The sequence below is a fragment of the Triturus cristatus genome, chromosome 3_1, assembly GCF_964204655.1.
Source record: "Triturus cristatus chromosome 3_1, aTriCri1.1, whole genome shotgun sequence".
In the NCBI taxonomy this organism is placed as follows: Eukaryota; Metazoa; Chordata; class Amphibia; order Caudata; family Salamandridae; genus Triturus; species Triturus cristatus.
Window position 1 is genome coordinate 105267489 of NC_140583.1, and position 18227 is coordinate 105285715.

Genomic DNA, 18227 nt, shown 5'->3' on the forward strand with positions numbered 1-18227 from the left:
GCCAGTTTTTATAATTAAGCGAGGGTGCTGAGTACTGGAAACCACGGGCTGAAATTAAGCACTGGTTGTGTGTGAAGCAGTCCCGGTTCTAGAGGGTGGGCCAGGCGGGCCCGGCCCACCCATACATTAGCCTTGGCCCACGCAGTGAATCTGCCACCGATGTACAACAACAATAAAAACTGTTCAGATAACTGATGATTAACGATCCTGCTACAGAGCAACCATTTGTCTGCTGGTAGTTTTTAAAGGCAGATAAACAGAATTTTATGGGAATAGCTCAGTGGGTTACTACCACTGTCACAGATATCCTTGTGTTACTTGCAGTTCAGAACCTACTTTCCTAACATAGGACAGTGACCTATGAACTGTCATCAAAGAGCTGCATACAAACTTCGCTATTTTGTGTTGTGATATAGTTAGAACTTCTCCATTCTTTAATTATTCTAATGTTACTAAAAAGAGTTTGTTTGGGCAGTTATACATCTTTATCAGTAAAGCCCACCCCCAACCACTGGAGTACTCTTTAAATCCTGAGTTTGTGCTTCTCCAGACCAAACCCCTGTAAAATATATTGCCCACCAGTATGGATGAGGTGATTTCTACACCTTGTAATCCTCATTGGCTTTTGTGACATTCCCCGTAGACTGATTTATTGTCTCTGTGTAATGTGTGCGTGATGTAAAGTACTGTGACACCCTACACTGATATGAGTAGCGCTATACAACAAATTAAATGCATATGAGAGAGGGGCAATGGAGAGATGAGGGGCACTAGTAGAGGGTGGCAGTGAGAGAATCCGAGGAGGAGGTCACGAGGTGGAGGGGACTACAGAAAGATGAGGGGCACTGGTGGAGGGTGGCATTGAGGGAATCCGAGGAGGAGGTCAAGGAATGGAGGGGACTACAGAGAGATAAGGGGCACTAGTGGAGAATGGCAATGAGGGAATCCGAGGAGGAGGTCACAGGGTGGGGGGAAACTACAGAGAGATGAGGGGCACTGGTGGAGGGTGGCAGTGAAGAAATCCGAGGAGGTGGTCACAGGTGGGGGAGCTATCGAGAAATGAGGGGCACTAGTGGAGGGTGGCAGTGAGGGAAGCTGAGGATTAGGTTATGGGATGGGGGGAACTACAGAGGGATGAGGGGCACTAGTGGAGGGGGGCAGTGAGGGAGTCCGAGAAAGAGGTCACAGGGTGGGGGAACTACGGAGAGATGAGGGGTGCTGATTGAGGGTTGCAGTAAGGGAATCTGAGGAGGAGGTCATGGGGTGGGAGAGAACTGCAGAGAGATGAGGGGCACTGGTGGAGGGTGGCAGTGAGGACATCCGAGGAGGAGGTCATGGGGGGGCTATGGAGAAATGAGGGGCACTAGTAGAGGGTGGCAGTGAGGAAAGCCGAGGAGGAGGACATGGGGTGGGGGAACTACAGATGGGTGAGAGGCACTAGTGGAGGGTGGCAGTTAGGGAATCCGAGGAGGAGGTCACAGGTGGGGGGAACTATGGAGAGATGAGGGGCGCTGGTGGAGGGTGGCAGTGAGGAAATCTGAGGAGGAGGTCATAGGGTGAGGGGGACTACAGAGAGATGAGGGGCACTGGTGGAGGATGGCAGTGAGGAAATCCGAGGAGGAGGTCATGGGTTGGAGGGGAACTACAGAGAGATGAGGGGCGCTGGTGGAGGGTGGCAGTGAGGAAATCTGAGGAGGAGGTCATAGGGTGAGGGGGACTACAGAGAGATGAGGGGCACTGGTGGAGGATGGCAGTGAGGAAATCCGAGGAGGAGGTCATGGGTTGGAGGGGAACTACAGAGAGATGAGGGGCGCTGGTGGAGGGAGCAGTGGGAAAATCTGAGGAGGAGGTCATGGGGTGGGGGGGCTACAGAGTAATGAGGGGCACTAGTGAATGGTGGCAGTGAGGGAAGCCGAGGAGGATGTCATGGGGTGGGGGGGACTACAGAGGGATGAGGGGCACTGATGGAGGGTGGCAGTGAGGAAATCCGAGGAGGAGGTCATGGGTTGGAGGGGAACTACAGAGAGATGAGGGGCGCTGGTGGAGGGAGCAGTGGGTAAATCTGAGGAGGAGGTCATGGGGTGGGGGGGCTACAGAGTAATGAGGGGCACTCGTGTAGGATGGCAGTGAGGGAATCTGAGGAGGAGGTCATGGAGTGGGGGGGACTACAGAGGGATGAGGGGCACTGATGGAGGGTGGCAGTGAGGGAATCCGATGAGGGGGTCATGGGGTGTGGGAGATCTACGGAGAGATGAGGGGCACTGGTGGAGGGTGGTAGTTGGGGAGTCTGAGGAGGAGGCCATGAGGGGGAGTGGCTATGGAGCGATGAAGGGCACTGTTGTAGGGTGGTAGTTAAGTTATCTAGAGGTCAAAAAAGAGGTCAAAAAAGAGGTCAAAAAGACTTTTGCACCAGCACTAAAGCCTTCATGGCCTTTCTGTTTTTGTTCATTTAATTAACAGTCAGGTGAAAAGGACAACTGTGGAGCATGCTTTAACATGCATGCTAATTACATTTACTGCTATATTCAATGTTTCAAGTTTGAAGGTGATTTTACTATTGTTTTTTACTGGGAATAATGAAAGTGGAACTGAATGGTGGCTGATATGGGGCTGGGGCCCAAGGTCAGCTGTGAGATAAGGTGTAATGGAGAGGGCTGGTAGAAAAGTGGATAATCAAGCCTGTGAGGGAGCACGCTGCAGAGTCAGGGGTCAGGTAGAGGTAGTAATGAAGAGGGTGTCTCCCAGAAGGCTCGCACAGAGGGAGCCCGAGTAGTGTCACTTGCTTGATACTCCCACCTTAGAAACCTCCTCTTCCCATCAAAGGGACATTACATAGAAAAAAAAACACTTTTTGAGAGTGATACAATTTTGAAAGAGACTTGGAAAAGAGTGCGTTTTATTGTAAGACTAAGGAGAGATAAAGGAGGGCCCAGAAGCAGGCCTTGCTAGATTGGATATATAAGCGATAAATCGGGCCAGCAATGGCCCACCGGAATGTACCCGTGGCCCACCCAAATAAAAATTCCTGGAGCCGGGCCTGGTGTGATGACGCTCCAAGCTTAGGTTGAGGTGAGTGTACACGTTATTACACCTCTAATGCCATCCAGTGAATGGGCTGCCTCGAGTTGTTGCCATGACCCCTATGGTGCTTACCATCCACCTGAGAAGCTCGCAGTTAGATACCTCATAACTTCACAGCGTCTACAGCCATTGACAATACAGTGGGCCACCCATTAGCGACTATTAATTTCCTACGAGATCCTATAAAAAGAACTCTTTTAGCATGCGTGCATAGGACTCTATTAATTTCAAGTGAACAGGTAGGCTATCTCTTGCGACTAACCTATTTAAAGGGCCCACAAACTTCACACTTCTCCAAGACACAAAATCAGTGCCATTAATGCACCATGACTTCCTTGGTGCCCCGAAATGCTTCTTATTGACGCAGACCGGTGAGTGTTGTCACAATACATCTGAATACATCTGAAGCAGGCATCATCGAAGGAACATTCTAGAATGCCTACTGTTGATGATTGCTAGCTGCTCTTTGATAGCAAAATGCATCTCAAATCCAAAGCAGGTATCAGGGAAGGAACATTCTAGAAAGCCTACTGTTGATGATTGCTAGCTGTTCAGTGATGGCAAAATGCATCTCAAATCCAAAGCAAGGAACATTCTAGAACGCCTACTGCTGATGATTGCTAGCTGTTCAGTGATGTCACAATACATCTCAAATCCGAAGCAGGCATCATCGAAGGAACATTCTATAACGCCTACTGATGATGATTGTTAGCTGTTCAGTGATGTCACAATACATCTGAAGCAGGCATCTTCGAAGGAACATTCTAGAATGCCTACTGCTGGTGATTGTTAGCTGTTCAGTGATTGCACAATGCATCTCAAATGTGGAGCAGGCATCGTCAAAGGTACAGTCTAGAAGGCTTACCGCCGAGGATTGTTAGCTGTTCAGTGATGTCACAATACATCTCAGATCCGAAGTAGGCATCATGGACGGAACGTTCTAGAACGCCTACTGCTGGTGATTGTTAGCTGTTCAGAGATGTCAGTATGCATCTCAAATCCGGAGCAGGAATCTTCAGAGGAACATTCTAGAACGGCAACTGCTGGTGATTGTTCGCTGTTCAGTGATTGCAAAATTCATGTCAAATCCAAAGCAGGCATCATGGAAGGAACATTCTAGAACGCCTACTGCTGTTGATTGCTAGCTGTTCAGTGATTGCAAAATGCATCTCAAATCCAGAGCAGGCATCATGGAAGGAACATTCTAGAACGCCTACCGCTGGTTATTGTTAGCTGTTCGGGAACAGGTAGAGAGAATAGTTTGTGTCTGTACTGGATGGACCCTATAAAGGAAAATGTGCTGCATATCAATGGCGAGTAGCACAGAAAAGATGAGTGATTGCCCAAATCTGACAAGGCGTGCCTCATCCAGCACCCTTCAAAACTAATGTAAATAAGGCTTCCCTTAGTGCGGCGTCTCTGTCACTCTGGAGACTTTAGATTGTACTGTTTGAGCTTTGATTCATGCGATCCAGAAAAAGACCATTATAAATGCGTATAACATGGTTAGGTTTGGAGCTCTGCACTTTTTGCGGCCGATTCACTAAGGCATTTTGGTTACAAAACGTCGTAATCATGAAAGACTGTACAAACTATGCACCCCAATAGGTAGTTGGACTTGGAGTTTTAGGGGTGATTTACAGAGGTATACAAGCGCACGTAAACAAGTACACCATAGGACCACCTTCCATACTCCTGAATACTTCTGCCAATTGCCCCTCATTTTTACCACTGAGCAAAGTATTGCGCAGATCACCTGTGACGGAAACAAGGGTGGAGTGTGCTTGTGTGCGTGCGCATGAGGCGTCCTCTTCAAAGGGATGCTTTCCAAAGTGCGCCTTGAGAAGGCTCAATGTGCATATAGCACTCTGGATATGCACCTAGTGCATGAACCCACCAGGTCAGGAAACGCTTTCGAGATCCTCCTGGCTCAGCTGCTCAGATGTCTTTAATGCCTATTTAATGCATGGAATGCATCTCTGACCATCATGACGCCTGCGAAGAACAGAAGGAAATAATTCACGACATACTGTAATGTAAAACAACTTCAATACATTTCAGGACTCCTGTGTGCTCTTTTCGCTATCAGTGTGTCTATGCATTCCTATGCATTTTATGGCATGTGCATACACCTTAAGGGCAGTTACACCTTAAGGGCAGTGAAAGGGTTCATCTTTTAAGAGGGCAGTAGTTCCATTTTCAACTGGGGTGTCCAGCACTAGTCCAGTTGGCACAGATGCTTGCCATATTATCATGATAGCCACTGACTATGCAATTGTGTTACACGTAGCTCAATTGTATGTAAATTTATCTTGTGCGCATATCCTCAAATTCTAACATGGATGCAATCAACTCTCGGGTTCTATGTTGAACAGCCTTATACGAGACCGGGCACACATAATACCATTAATGACATCACAGGGCTAACTCTTTTTGAGAGAAGAGACAGAAACAGAAGGCTTGAATCCTGATATATTTACTTTGCTATTTTACTCTTAAGACCCAGTCTTTTCCTATAAAGCCATTTCTCGATGTTTACCAAAACAAACAGACCTCCCTGCCAGGCAATGTAACACAAAGACCAGCATTTCCATGCAGAGTGTAATGCCTCTATTACATTATACACACAGGAGGGAAAGGGGGGTACGTGAGAATATTTAAGACCTGTGAGGGTCAGCTCTCCATTCTACTATTGATAACACAATACAGAACCCTTGGGTCTGAACTATGATCAAGAGTGAGAGGGGATATCCAGAGAAAGTCTTTAGCGTCCCTTGGGGTCTCCCTCACCCACCATTGGTGGCATGCTTCATCTTTGGGATTTTCCTCATGACGGGATGCCTAGTCCCGCAACGGGCTACAACCCTCTCTCTGCGGCATCGTGACACGAGAAGAATCCCAATTTGAAAGGCTTTCTAGATTGTGTTATTGTTATAACTTTAAGCCATTATGTTGTATCCATCAGAATCCAATATGCTTTGCACGTGCAAGTTCGTATCCCATCCTCGTCGCCAAAATGTAGTGAAGAAACCAGTAGCGGCTCGTGGAGGTAGTGCTGCGGGGCAGTGAGGTGGGGCGGGGATGGAGCAGGGTGGGCATAGTGAACTACGGAATAGGGCCGAACAGAGGTAAGTAAACATATAAATAAATAAAACAAATTTCATTGCGCGCGCTGCATTGCCAAATGTGATGCAGTGTGCACAACGAAATTCGTTTTTTTTTTGTTTACTTACCTCTGCTCGGCCATATTCCGTAGTTTACCCCATCCTGCCCCTCCCCCGCCCCGTCTCACCACCCCACAGCACTCCCTTCACGAGCCGCTACTGGAAGAAACACCACTGACACTGGTGAGAACATCACCGATCGATGAGTGCAGCAGTTTCATGATGATGGGAGGTGAAATTAAGCCAACTATAAATGGGAAGAGAGGAGATGGGTTCTTGTTGGAGGAAGCGGGGTAGTCTGGGCGACAGACGGGGGTTGCCATGGAGAGTGAAGATGTAGGTATGAACCATGCACAGAGACGCCGTTCACCACTCTTGTACTTGGCGGATTGTGTGCATTGATAACTTTCCTTAATGCTGCTTTTCTGTTTACTTCTTATCATCAACCCGGAAGCTGTAACTTTTCCCAAATGGATATATTCAAGTTTTGCACTGTTTCTTTTCTTTAAACTGTTTACCTTGTGCTCTGCTTAGAAAGGAGGGGGGTGTTATAACTTTATGGCGTGATGTGGCGTCCCCTCATAATTCACTGTTCCCTTGTTTACTCCTGGAGTGAAGATTCGAAGCTAGTGGGTTTGTTCCTGGCTGACTAAGAGGAGGTCTTGCTCAAGGAGGTTGCTACAAATAACCCTTCGGTGACCTTCTCAAGGGGCCGCAGTGTTGCTGCCCTTCAAAGAGGCACATCTTCCTAATGCAGAGATGCATGGGTACCTTTCGGCACATGGCACCACCAGGGGGCCTGGCCACTTAAGTGGTGTTTCATGTTGGGAGGGATCCATTTAGTGCACAAAATGTATTAATGCAATGTGTTTTGAGCTATCCATCGCTAGTCCAGCCTTTTTGTGTTGTTATTGTTAATTAACCTTTAAGTAGTGAACAAGCTGCTGTTAGTATGGCATCGTAGCGCCTTACGGTAGTCCGTGGTATGACTGTTTCCATCTCAGACTTGAGTATGATGCTGGTTTGTGAGGGCATGTGCCAAGGAGGGTGAGGGTGCCACTTCTAATGAGTTGTGGGGCTCCCTTGCGGCTGCTGCCTGTGCGCCATAGAGGGCGCTGCTCTAAGGAGCCCAGGGTAGCCAGGAACCTGTTACCAGGAACCTGCCTCTAACTGATTGGTGGAAGGTCTCCTTCTAGGAGAACCTGGTAACAGGATCCGGGCAATGAGCGGAAGCTGTTTCTGAACAACCGAGGCCATGGGATGGGTGGGGCCACTCCGTTTGGGGCGTTTCAGCAAAGGGGGTGGTCCAATGCCAGACAGTGCTTTTCTGAGGTGTGGAATTTGTGACATTGGACCATGGAAAAGAGTGGTCCCTGTCAGACATGCGACTAAGGGAGCGTGTACTTAGGTGAGGAACATTCACCAATGACGTCAGACCTTATATCCATTTATGACGCATGAGGGTGACGACTTTTCCTAAGTATTGGGGTGCTAGTAACGAAGGAGCACGGCAGCATCTAATGTAGAATGCCCCTCTCCCTCTTCTCTACTCTTTCCCTCACCCCCCTCCCTCCCTTCCTTCCTCCATTTTTTGTATTCCACAAGAGACTGTGCACTCTAAAAGAACGGAACCCCTATACCGGGAGTATTTGTATGTGTTTCGTCCCGTCGGGAATTTCCATTTCGTTTTGTGAAATTATTAATAAGATATTTTCTGGACTAAAAAAGAAAATATTGCAGCTTTCGCGTTTATTACGAAGGAAAATAAATTAGGGCTACAAGGCAAGTGACTGACATTTGGTAAATACTGTTCTTTTTTTAATAAAGAGCAGCGGTGCCGAGCCCCGCTGCTTCCAATTCTGTGAGGTGCGCGTGTGCTGTTTTGATAGCAACCGTAAGAAAGAAATCAGCGGTGTGGAAATAATCGTCAAACAGGAAAAATTGTAGTTTCCATGGCGACGCGCGGAAGAGACTGAAGCGATTCAGCAATGTGGTCCATTGTACACTCCTCATCCTGAGAGAATCGCGGTCTCCGGCGAAATAACAAAGATGTCAGCCGCGCTCCTCAGCCCTCCCCGTTCTTTGTGTGGGCGCGCAGAAGCGCAGGCAGGGAGGCATTGGCGCTAGAAGTAGAGGGGTAAAGGGGGAGCAACACCTCCAAAATGTCCTTGCTGGAGTTGAGAAGGTGAATGACCAGTAAAGACGCCTTTTATTTTCGTTTTCTTATCGTGTTGCGTTGGCTGGGAGTACAAAGACAGAGGTCAAATGCCGGGCTATTTCTTGTGGCAAATTGCCGCTTATTCTTTTAACATGGCATTGGTGTTTACGTTTCTTTCTTTAATGCAAAGTAGGAGAATTTTTAAAAAACTGAACTGTACAAAACCTTGCTTGTGTTAGTTAGTTTGAAAGAAAAAGTTGTAGAATGTTAATTTTTTTTCAATATAAATTTTTTTAATTGTCCAACAGCTAGGGCGGTCGGCCTCGAATCTTGGGAACCGGGTTCAATTCTCAGCAACACGCTAAACATCCAGTGATTCTGAGAAAATCACTTAATCTTCCTAAGCCTTACAAAAATAAATGTGTCCGTCTGTAACGCGACTGGTGCTCATGTAAAGCTGTCTAATACCTGATACCTTCGGGTCCAGTTCGTGCTATACAAAACTAAAAAAAAAAATACCTGTAAATGGACTGTACAAATATGTCAGCAATTTGTAAGACACAAATGATGCACATAAAACAAATCTATTCACTTCACTTAATACTGTGCAAATGATAGTCACTGAAACCTGATTTCCGCCATCATCCTTTGTGCGCTACATAGTTTTATCAGTAAAACTGCATGTCTGTGCAAATGCAGCAGCCATTTAAATGGAACTGTGCTGTATGTAAATGTATGTGTCTTGTAAAGCGTACTGCTGCCCTGAGGTGTCCTGGCGCTGTAGACCGCTGGGGAATCCGTCCTGGCCATCCCTGTGAGATGGTCCCTCCTGGGTATCTCCAAGGTGAAACCAGGCATCCCTGGCAAATGTGGGCGTCCGTTGTGGAGATGAGGCAAGCTAATGCCCAGAGTTGCCGAGTGTGATCCCTGGTTAGAGTAGGCACCAAGGCAAGAATTATCAAGTCTGCTGGCCCTGGTCGACGACCCTGCCGTGTCAGGAATTGAACCCTGGTCCCGGGCCGTCCTCTGCTTCCAGGTCTGCTGCCTCTAACCAGTGAGCCACACCACTCCACTTGAAGTGACCACACAAAGACTTAGTAACATATTTTCAACAGCGTGCTCCTACATGCACCACTGGCTACATGCCACAGTCTTACCATGTTCCTGCTGAACGGGCGGGGTGCATTAGTAAATACACCCCGCCCATTCAGCAGGAACATGGTAAGACTGTGGCATGTGGCCAGTGGTGAATGTGGCCTCTGGATTTTCACATTCCCTCCGACCTCAGTGAAGTACATTCATGGCAGCACCCCCTCTCTGAAAATTGTTCCGGCTCCACCGCTTGGAGGAGCTGAGCATTGGTGGCTTGCGCCGACTCTCTCGGAAACTTGCTTCGACGGGCGTCACTTCTTTTTAATATTGCTAGATTCTTACATAACCTGCAGCAACATTCAGAAGCATTGGAATGTGCAATCGCTTGTCACAGTGAACTGCGGTGAGTGTCGGACTGGGCTTAGAGGGAAATTGGCCATACTACTTACTAGTAATCCTCATTGCCCCAAGTATTAGGTTCCTCGTCTCAGTGCTTGCACATGAGATGAGGGCGGGAGTGGACTGATCATTAAATACATTAAATACATTAATGCTGTATGGACTGGCTGGATTGAAGGCTTTGAGTCGGTTCCCTGCTTCTTTAGTGCCACATCCGAGCCACTCCCTGCTGGTGGAGAGCTGCTTCACTATAAATGCTTACATGTCCCTTTGTTAGCCGAGGGCCACTTCTGAGCCACTCCCTGCTGGTGGAGAGCTGCTTCATTAAAAATGCTTACATGTCCCTTTGTTAGCCGAGGGCCACTTCCGAGCCGCTCCCTGCTGGTGGAGAGCTGCTTCACTAGAAATGCTTACATGTCCCTTTGTTAGCCGAGGGCCACTTCCGAGCCACTCCCTGCTGGTGGAGAGCTGCTTCACTATAAATGCTTACATGTCCCTTTGTTAGCCGAGGGCCACTTCCGAGCCACTCCCTGCTGGTGGAGAGCTGCTTCACTATAAATGCTTACATGTCCCTTTGTTAGCCAAGGGCCACTTCCGAGCCACTCCCTGCTGGTGGAGTGCTGCTTCACTATAAATGTTTACATGTCCCTTTGTTAGACGATCTAGAGCTAGAAACTAGCTTCTGAAGCTAGGGTTTGCTGCGGCTGCTCTTGCGCTCCTTTTACCACTTATTTAAAGTGCTTTGTTATGTAACTTAATATCCATAAAGAGAAGAACAGAATACACTACTTCAAAAGCCACTTAAAAACTTTCAATAAAACAAACCAAAGAGAGCTACAATTTCCCTGGTAGGCATATTAAACTATAACTACATGTAAAAAGGGCTGTCTATGATTAGAACATTGAAATGTAGCGCGCTCCATTGAAAACAATGCCATGTTCCGTGCACTAATGGCTGGTATAAGCATGGAACATCAACATTCTAACATTTAACAAAGGCCTCACGGTGCCCGATGTGCAAGACATTTGTTTGAGAAATTAGTACATTCTGCCCAAGACTTCTAATTATGATTTTACATGAGCATCCAGTACATCATTTGTCGCAATGTAATTCCCATTAGAGATTTATCAACTGCCCATTCAAGTTTTAATGCAATCTTAAGTAACAAATTATTTCTTCTGCGGAGATATTCTAATTTTCACTTTCAAGCCCGCTCACAAATGTTCGCTTTTTAATATTTCCCATCACGCCATATCTACTAATGTAGAAGCGGTCTTATTAATCAAACAGCATATAAACCCCATCCCTAAGACCTCACCCATAGCATTTAAATTACTCTGTCCCAATTCAGTGCAAATTCCTTGTCTTGTGAGGCGCTTCAGTAAGGAAAAATCTGTTTTTAAATACCAGCCCTGTGGATCCTTAAAACTCAGATGCCCCTCCAAAAGTAGAGCCGCCCCACCATAAATAACAATTAGAACTTTATTTTTTTTAGTCCTCAGACAATGACTTACAGTGTGCCCTCTGAACATCCATTTCAGCCAACATAAACCAGCTACGGCAACTACAGCATCCTCGACATGCTGATCCGTGTGCGCCTTCCTACACCAGCTCTTCATAAAGATGAGTCTGTAATGGATTTCTGGTGTGCCACCTCCTTTTTTATGTTTAGTTTTCTACTGTCAAAAGACAAAGGTTTAGTGTTAGAGTGGCTAACTATTAGACAATTAACTTTTTAATGCTTACATAATATGTATTATTAACATTGTAGACCCTTTAACAAACAATCTAGAAGACTTTAATTATTAGCATATACTAAGATGTTTTAGAATTTACCTAAAACCTTAGGAGGGAATGCTTTGGCTTTTGAAAAAAACAGACACAAATCTTCCTAGAAAAGGGCAAAAAGAAGTGCCCCAGTGAACCAGCATCCTTGAAGTAATTCAACCCACCTCCAGCATCATGCCATTCCCACTCAAGATGACCACTGTGGAAGTCCTCAAGTAGGACCAACAAACAGCTTTAAGCCTATCAACACAAGTGTGTTCCACACGCAGGAGCATCCAAAGTCACCCAAAAGTCCACAAAGAATGTTTACACATTTCTATCAACAGTGGTCTGTCGGGTGATATAACAAAAGGTAAACATTTGAATCAATCTGAGAACAGGGTAGAGACACTCCAACATGATTATATTTAATAACTTCTCTTCATTCCACAACATCTGTATTATTTTACCAGATGTTTAGAAGGTTGCATCTAATAAGTACATTAGGTAGTACAAAGGGTCCTCCTTTTTAATCATTTTCTTAAAGACTGTCCTCATTCTAGACACCCTCCATGACACACAAATACTTCATTTTGATGCCACTTATTAAAAAAAGAGTTAAAGCCATTTGTGACTAAAAAGCCAAATCATTTTTAATTACAACATTTGATATCCCATCTGTCAGTACTGCGTTGCTAATTTTCAAGTGTATACTAATATACGCCATGTTACCTTACAACAGTTTATCAATTAAACCCTTGTCTCAGCTCAACACTCTCCCATCCTGGCTTGTACCGGGTGTGAAGCTGTAAAGTTTGTCAAGTAAATCAATCCATGATTCCATAGGGACCTCCACATTTTATCAAACTTCTTCCTCGCTAAATCACTTTGTCACCATTATCCAATATGCCCTGGGGTCACCTTGTGCAATTTGTAAAGTTTGACAAGTAACTCAATCCTTGATTCCGCATGGACCGCCTAATTTTATTAAATTTCGTTCTTGCTAAATCACTTTGTCACCTTTAACCAAAACGTCCTGGGGTCACCTTGTGCAAATATCTCATCAACTGCTTGTTTTTTTCTAAACCGGTATTTACAGGTTATGTTCCCTCAAATGTGCCTCACGATGCTCAATCCGTTTTCTGTAAACGGAGCCTCATGATCCTCCTTATTTGTCTCTTTGAATCCGCACAATCCCTACCAAGCGACATTCTTATAAATCGTCCTTGGTCGATATTTCTTAGTACTAATGGGCTAAATTAATAATATTTTTCATTACTCTCAATTCGAGCGTCAGCATGGCAGACGTCCGTTCATCCTTAATACTTCCACTCAGTGGCTAAACTCTAGCCCAGTATAGCCAATTTTGTTATTTTTCTATTCCATTTCAACAGCATTTATTATCCTCTTGTTGGCCATTCATACTTGATTACTTCATTGTAATGCAGTGTTAACCCCAGCAGAAAAGCGATCGCTCGCTCCCCAAATGAATAACTCAGACCTCGAAACATCCTGCCTGAGTCCCCTGGGAGTTCCAGTCCTCAGTTGGGGGTGCGCTCCCACCTGACCATGGACCCTTTCTTTCTTTTACTAAAAACAAACCGATATCAAGCACCTTTGGCGTCTCATCCCCGTTAAGTCCCACCCATTCAGAGGGAGGCGCCACAAATTGATACCGCTCCTCTCCGTCCTCTTGGTCCTGCCCTCCCCAGTGCCCAACACAGTATCCCTTGCACATGTGCATCGTCAAGGCAGGCCTTGCATCTCTGGAAGGAGAGCCAGTGTGGGTACTGCTGCTCCATCGCAACGCCTGCCTTGAGGATTCAGACCGGTTGTCCACCCTTTAGAGGTGGATGTGCTGCTGAGCTCAAATGGCGGATCCTGAGCTCCTGTCCACCCCTCCAGAGGTCCAGAGCTAGTTACAGCTTGGAGTGTTCCGAGCTGCAGACTACAGCTGAATATTTGGGGCTGATTCACATAAGCAGTTATGAGGATGGGATGTTGTACTAACAGAGAACTATTTTACGTACTCTTACATGCCTTTCTGAATCTGTCCCAACAACTCCCTATTAGTAAAAGTGCAAAGCGAGCGTGATCCTTTCTACTTGCACTACCTATATATAAGTATACCCTGTATATTCCTATTATATTTCCATTACAGATGGATTGATGCTAACTCACAAAAGCATGTAAGAACACGTATAAGAGAAATACTTTAACACTCCAAAATGCCTCTGGGAAGAACCAGTTGTTTAATATTTCAAATAAAATTCCAGTAAATACCCAAAGAATGCTAATGTCTGTTTACCGGATTAAAAAAAATTCTGTGTACCAACAGCAGTGGCGGCCGCGGAGGGGCTCTGCCTCACTGTTTTTCCTCAGCAGTATAAGAAAAAGTAAATGGATAATAACTCAGGGGCATATCAGGGGCATATCAGGGAAGCTGGCGATGAAAAATTATCGCCGCTTTAGCGTTCATTTTCGGACGAAAAGCGGCGATAATTTTATCGCTTAATCAGCAAGGTCAAGCTAACGCGTGATTCCTTGCTTCAGCTCCCTTTCCCATAACGCTCACCTTTGCATCTCGAATGAGATGCAAAGTGGGCGTTCCGTCCCAAAATAACTGGAGAAATATCGCTAACCGACATTTCTCCAATTATCAAGGGAATCGCTAACAGGCATAGCGATAAGAAAAGTAGCGCTAACCACAGTTAACACTACTTTCCTTACACCTGCTTTCACCCTGACTTAGCCATGATATCCAATGTATGGCTAAGTCTGCCCTGCCTTATCAGCAAGCTAACGCCAAAATGTGTGAGATTATCGCTGGATTTCCAGCAATAATCTCACTTTTGGCTGTTAGCGCGAGGAATTTTATCGCTTTTGAGATAAGCGTTGCTGAGAGCACGCTATCTCAGCGATAAAATTCCACGATAGCCGGCGATAATTATCCTAGCGCTAAGTGCGCTTAGCGATAATTATCGCCGGCCCTTGCTGATATGCCCCTCAGTTATTATCATTTTATTTTTTCCTTTTTAGAGCATGGCAGCTAAGCTTTGCAAGGCAGAGCGGGCTGACGGAGCAGCCGAGGAGTTGTGTGCCACCACTCCTAAATGCGCATGGCTGTTTGGCAGGTCCTCTCGGGCCGACCATAACACTCATGCGCACTTTCCCTCTTCTCCACCCAGGTTGCATTACTGTCTCTGTGGAGAACATGCCCAGGCCCCCATGCCCCGTCTGAGTGCCAAGCCATGGCGCTCAGACCAATCACAACGCTGCATTGCACCATTGTGATTGGCTCAGAGGAGCCTCGGTGCTCCCAGGCTGCTGCCTGTTCCTGCCGGCAGGAGTAGGAGAGACACGACCCGAAGGAGCGGCAAGGAGGATGCAGCAAGCAGGTAAGTTGAATTCATTTTTTAATTTGATTTCACCCCCGGCCGCTACCGCCACCTCTCTGCCCCCGATTGGTACCAGCCTCCGCTGACCAATACAGACAGGAAGAGGGTATGTTTCATAGGAGTCTTGAAATAATACTTGCCTAGGTGGAGGACTGAGGCTTGGAATTATTGCATGAAAGTTATATTTCAAAGAAAGAAAATTAAAGGTATTGAACTGCTATCGTGCAGGAGTATTACAGATGTGATCATTCACTGAACTTCAACGGCCTGGACAGACTCGTGGAGTAATCGTCCTTAGAGAGCAGGCAAACAGATGACCAAGGATGGGGCTGAAAGTATGCAGGTGTGAAATGAAATGAAAAGTCAATTTATATAGCGCGGTTGCTGCCCAGAGGCGTCCAAGCGCTAGAGGCCAGAGTGAGTTGCTTGCCAGAGGAGGGAAAAAAGAATAACAGGAAGTTAATGAGGGGCATTAAACAAAAAAGTCTTCAGCTGTTTTCGAAAAGAGAGGAGGTTGGAATTGGACCTAAGATAAAAAGGGAGTGAATTCCATATCTTGGCATCATTGTAAGTGAACATCCTGCCGCCAGCTCTTACCTTTTTTATTCTGGGGACTGTAGCCATCCATGCCTGGCTAGAGCGGAGGTCCCTGCTAGGGTGGTACTGATTAACTAGGTCCCGGACGATCATCGGTCCTGTGTCCCAAAAGGCCTGGTGAGAAATACACATGGCCTTGAAGGTGATTCTTTGTCGCACTGGAAGCCAATGCAGCCTGCTCAGTCCAGGTTTGGCTGACTGTCTGCGCGGCAGCTGGAGCAGTGTGCGAGCCGCACAATTCTGGACTATCTGTAATTTGCGCAAAGTGTATTCTGGGGCCCCGAGATAAAGGACATTATTAAAATCCAAACGGGACTGAATCAAGCCTTGAATGGCCACCTGCTTTGCCTCCACAGATAGAAGAGGGAGGACTTTCTTCAACATCCTAAGAAGTCCGAAGCAGGTAGCTGAGAGTTTAGTAGCCTGGGTGTTAAATGAGAGGGTATTGTCAAGCCAGACCCCAAGGCTCTTAATATTGTCCTTGGGTATAGGGGGAGTACCTAAACAAGAGGGCCACAGGGAGCTGAAAAAGGTGGGATTTGTGGGGCCCAGGAGCATCAGCTCAGTTTTGTCCCCATTGAGTTTAAGGGAAGAGGAAGTCATCCATCCCTTTACCTCCTCTAAGCATTTTGTTAGCCCGCCTGGAGATGACAGGGCTGCCTCCTGCGCCAAGGAGACCACTAGCTGGGTGTCGTCCGCGTAGGAAATTATTTTAACCCCAAACGGACGGACAATCTCGGCCAGTGGTCGCATGTAGATGTTAAAAAGCGCGGGGCTTAAGGAGGAGCCATGTGGGACTCCGCACCTCAAAGGTCTGCTCGTGGATACTGTATCTCCATCAAAGACTTGGAAGGATCTGTCACTCAAAAAGGATTTGAGCCATAGCCATGCTCCATCAACTATTCCGACACTCGAGAGGCGGCTCAGCAAGGTGTCATGGCTGACCGTATCGAATGCCGCACTTAGATCAAGGAGGATCACTGCCACTGCTCCCCCTTGATCCAAGATTTTTCTGGTTTCCTCAGTAACTGCCAGTAGGGCCGTCTCTGTTCCATGTCTGGGTCTGAAGCCCGTCTGGGTGGCGTCTAACAGCTGGTTATTCTCGAGAAAATTCACCAGATGAAGGCTGATGTATCTCTCGAGAATTTTGCTCACCCATGGGAGTAGAGAAATCGGCCGGTAGTTACTGAAATCAGTAGGGTCCAGATTAGTTTTTTTTAGCAGGGCTCGAACCATGGCCCGCTTCCAGGCAGGAGGAACAGTACCAGAGATGATGGAGGCATTCAGGAGGTCCATGATGATCGGTAGAGTAACCTGGGATGCCAACATCATGACTTCCGGAGGTGCTGGATCACACGGAGACCCAGATTTTACCTTGCGGGCTATGGAATCCAAAGATTCAGGGTCTAGCGGTGGAAAATGATTCAATGTTATCAAGGATTGGGATGGAGTATTCCCCAAATTTGTCTGGCCCTGAGCTGTGGAAGCCATTGCTGTAGAGGGGAAAGATGAATAGATTTTATTAACTTTCTGGTGGAAAAATTCTGCCAAGTCATTGCAGTGGGCTGTTGTTATGTCCTGATGCATGCTGGAGGAGGGAAGTTTAGTAAGATTTTTCAATATTTGAAAAATTTCCTTAGGCTTAGACTTGGCTTGTATGATTTTATCAAAGAAGTATACAGATTGGGCAGCTTTAACCTCGGTTTTGTAGATTTTAATTGCCTCTCTATTTCGGGCTTTTTCCTCCAAGGAGTATTCTAAACGCCACCGTCTTTCTATTTTCCTGCATTGGCGTTTCTTTTCCCTAAGCGCCTCTGAAAACCAGGGTGCCGTCTTATGAGAACGTTTCAACGTGATTTTACCCAAGGGGAGAGTGGCTTCAAGGCATTGTGTGATCCAGTCTTCATATTCCTGATTGGCCAAGCATGGGTCCTCATTGTAAGAGGGCTGGTCAATCGCTAATCTACTTGCCCAGGCATCGACGGGTAGCCGCACCCAAGATCTGGCATACCTTAGAGTGGGTGTAGAGGGGAGTGGCTTGAATGTGGTCCAGGTAAAAGTCACAAGTAGGTGGTCACTCCAAGGGAGGGAAATAGGCAACCCGGCCACAAGGTCTGTACAGTTACTGAACACAGGGTCCAGTAAGTGGCCCTTGATGTGAGTAGGTGTTTCCACTCGTTGGACTAATTGGAGTGCAGCTAGATCGTCTACAAGTGTCATAGCAGTGCGGTCCAGAGTATTATCAAAATGAAAATTAAGGTCCCCTAGCAGAGTATACAGTATTACAGATTAGGGGCAGTGCCAACCCGTTCAGCCACAATCGACGGAAGAAGGTTGTGAAACTGTTTAGGGGGTAACGGGGGGCGATATATGACCGTGCCTGAGAAGCAGTTGTTAGGGGAAAATTCCAGACTGAATGCTAAGCTCTCGCATTCTGGAATTACTTCAGAAATTACTCAACAGTGGAAGTGCTCTTTATATATAATGGCTAGGCCTCCTCCTCTCCCTTCAGGACGATCCAGCCGAGTAATTTGGAAGCCTGGAGGGAGGGCTGTGACTAAGACAGGATC

General features: G+C 46.6%; 1 protein-coding gene and 1 long non-coding RNA gene across 6 annotated transcripts in view; one reads left to right on the forward strand and one right to left on the reverse strand.

The window, feature by feature from the left end:
- SLC1A2 (solute carrier family 1 member 2) overlaps positions 1–18227 on the forward strand; it is a 419386-nt gene that overhangs the window by 83562 nt on the left and 317597 nt on the right. The gene's annotated exons all lie outside the window — the stretch shown is intronic.
- LOC146859781 (uncharacterized) overlaps positions 1–18227 on the reverse strand; it is a 200256-nt gene that overhangs the window by 31214 nt on the left and 150815 nt on the right. For 2 of the 3 annotated variants that reach the window (XR_014978713.1, XR_014978714.1), the window contains exon 2: positions 11410–11574. This is a non-coding gene — a long non-coding RNA (uncharacterized LOC146859781). The remainder of the gene's footprint in view (positions 1–11409; positions 11575–18227) is intronic. The other variant, XR_014978715.1, reaches the window with a different exon arrangement.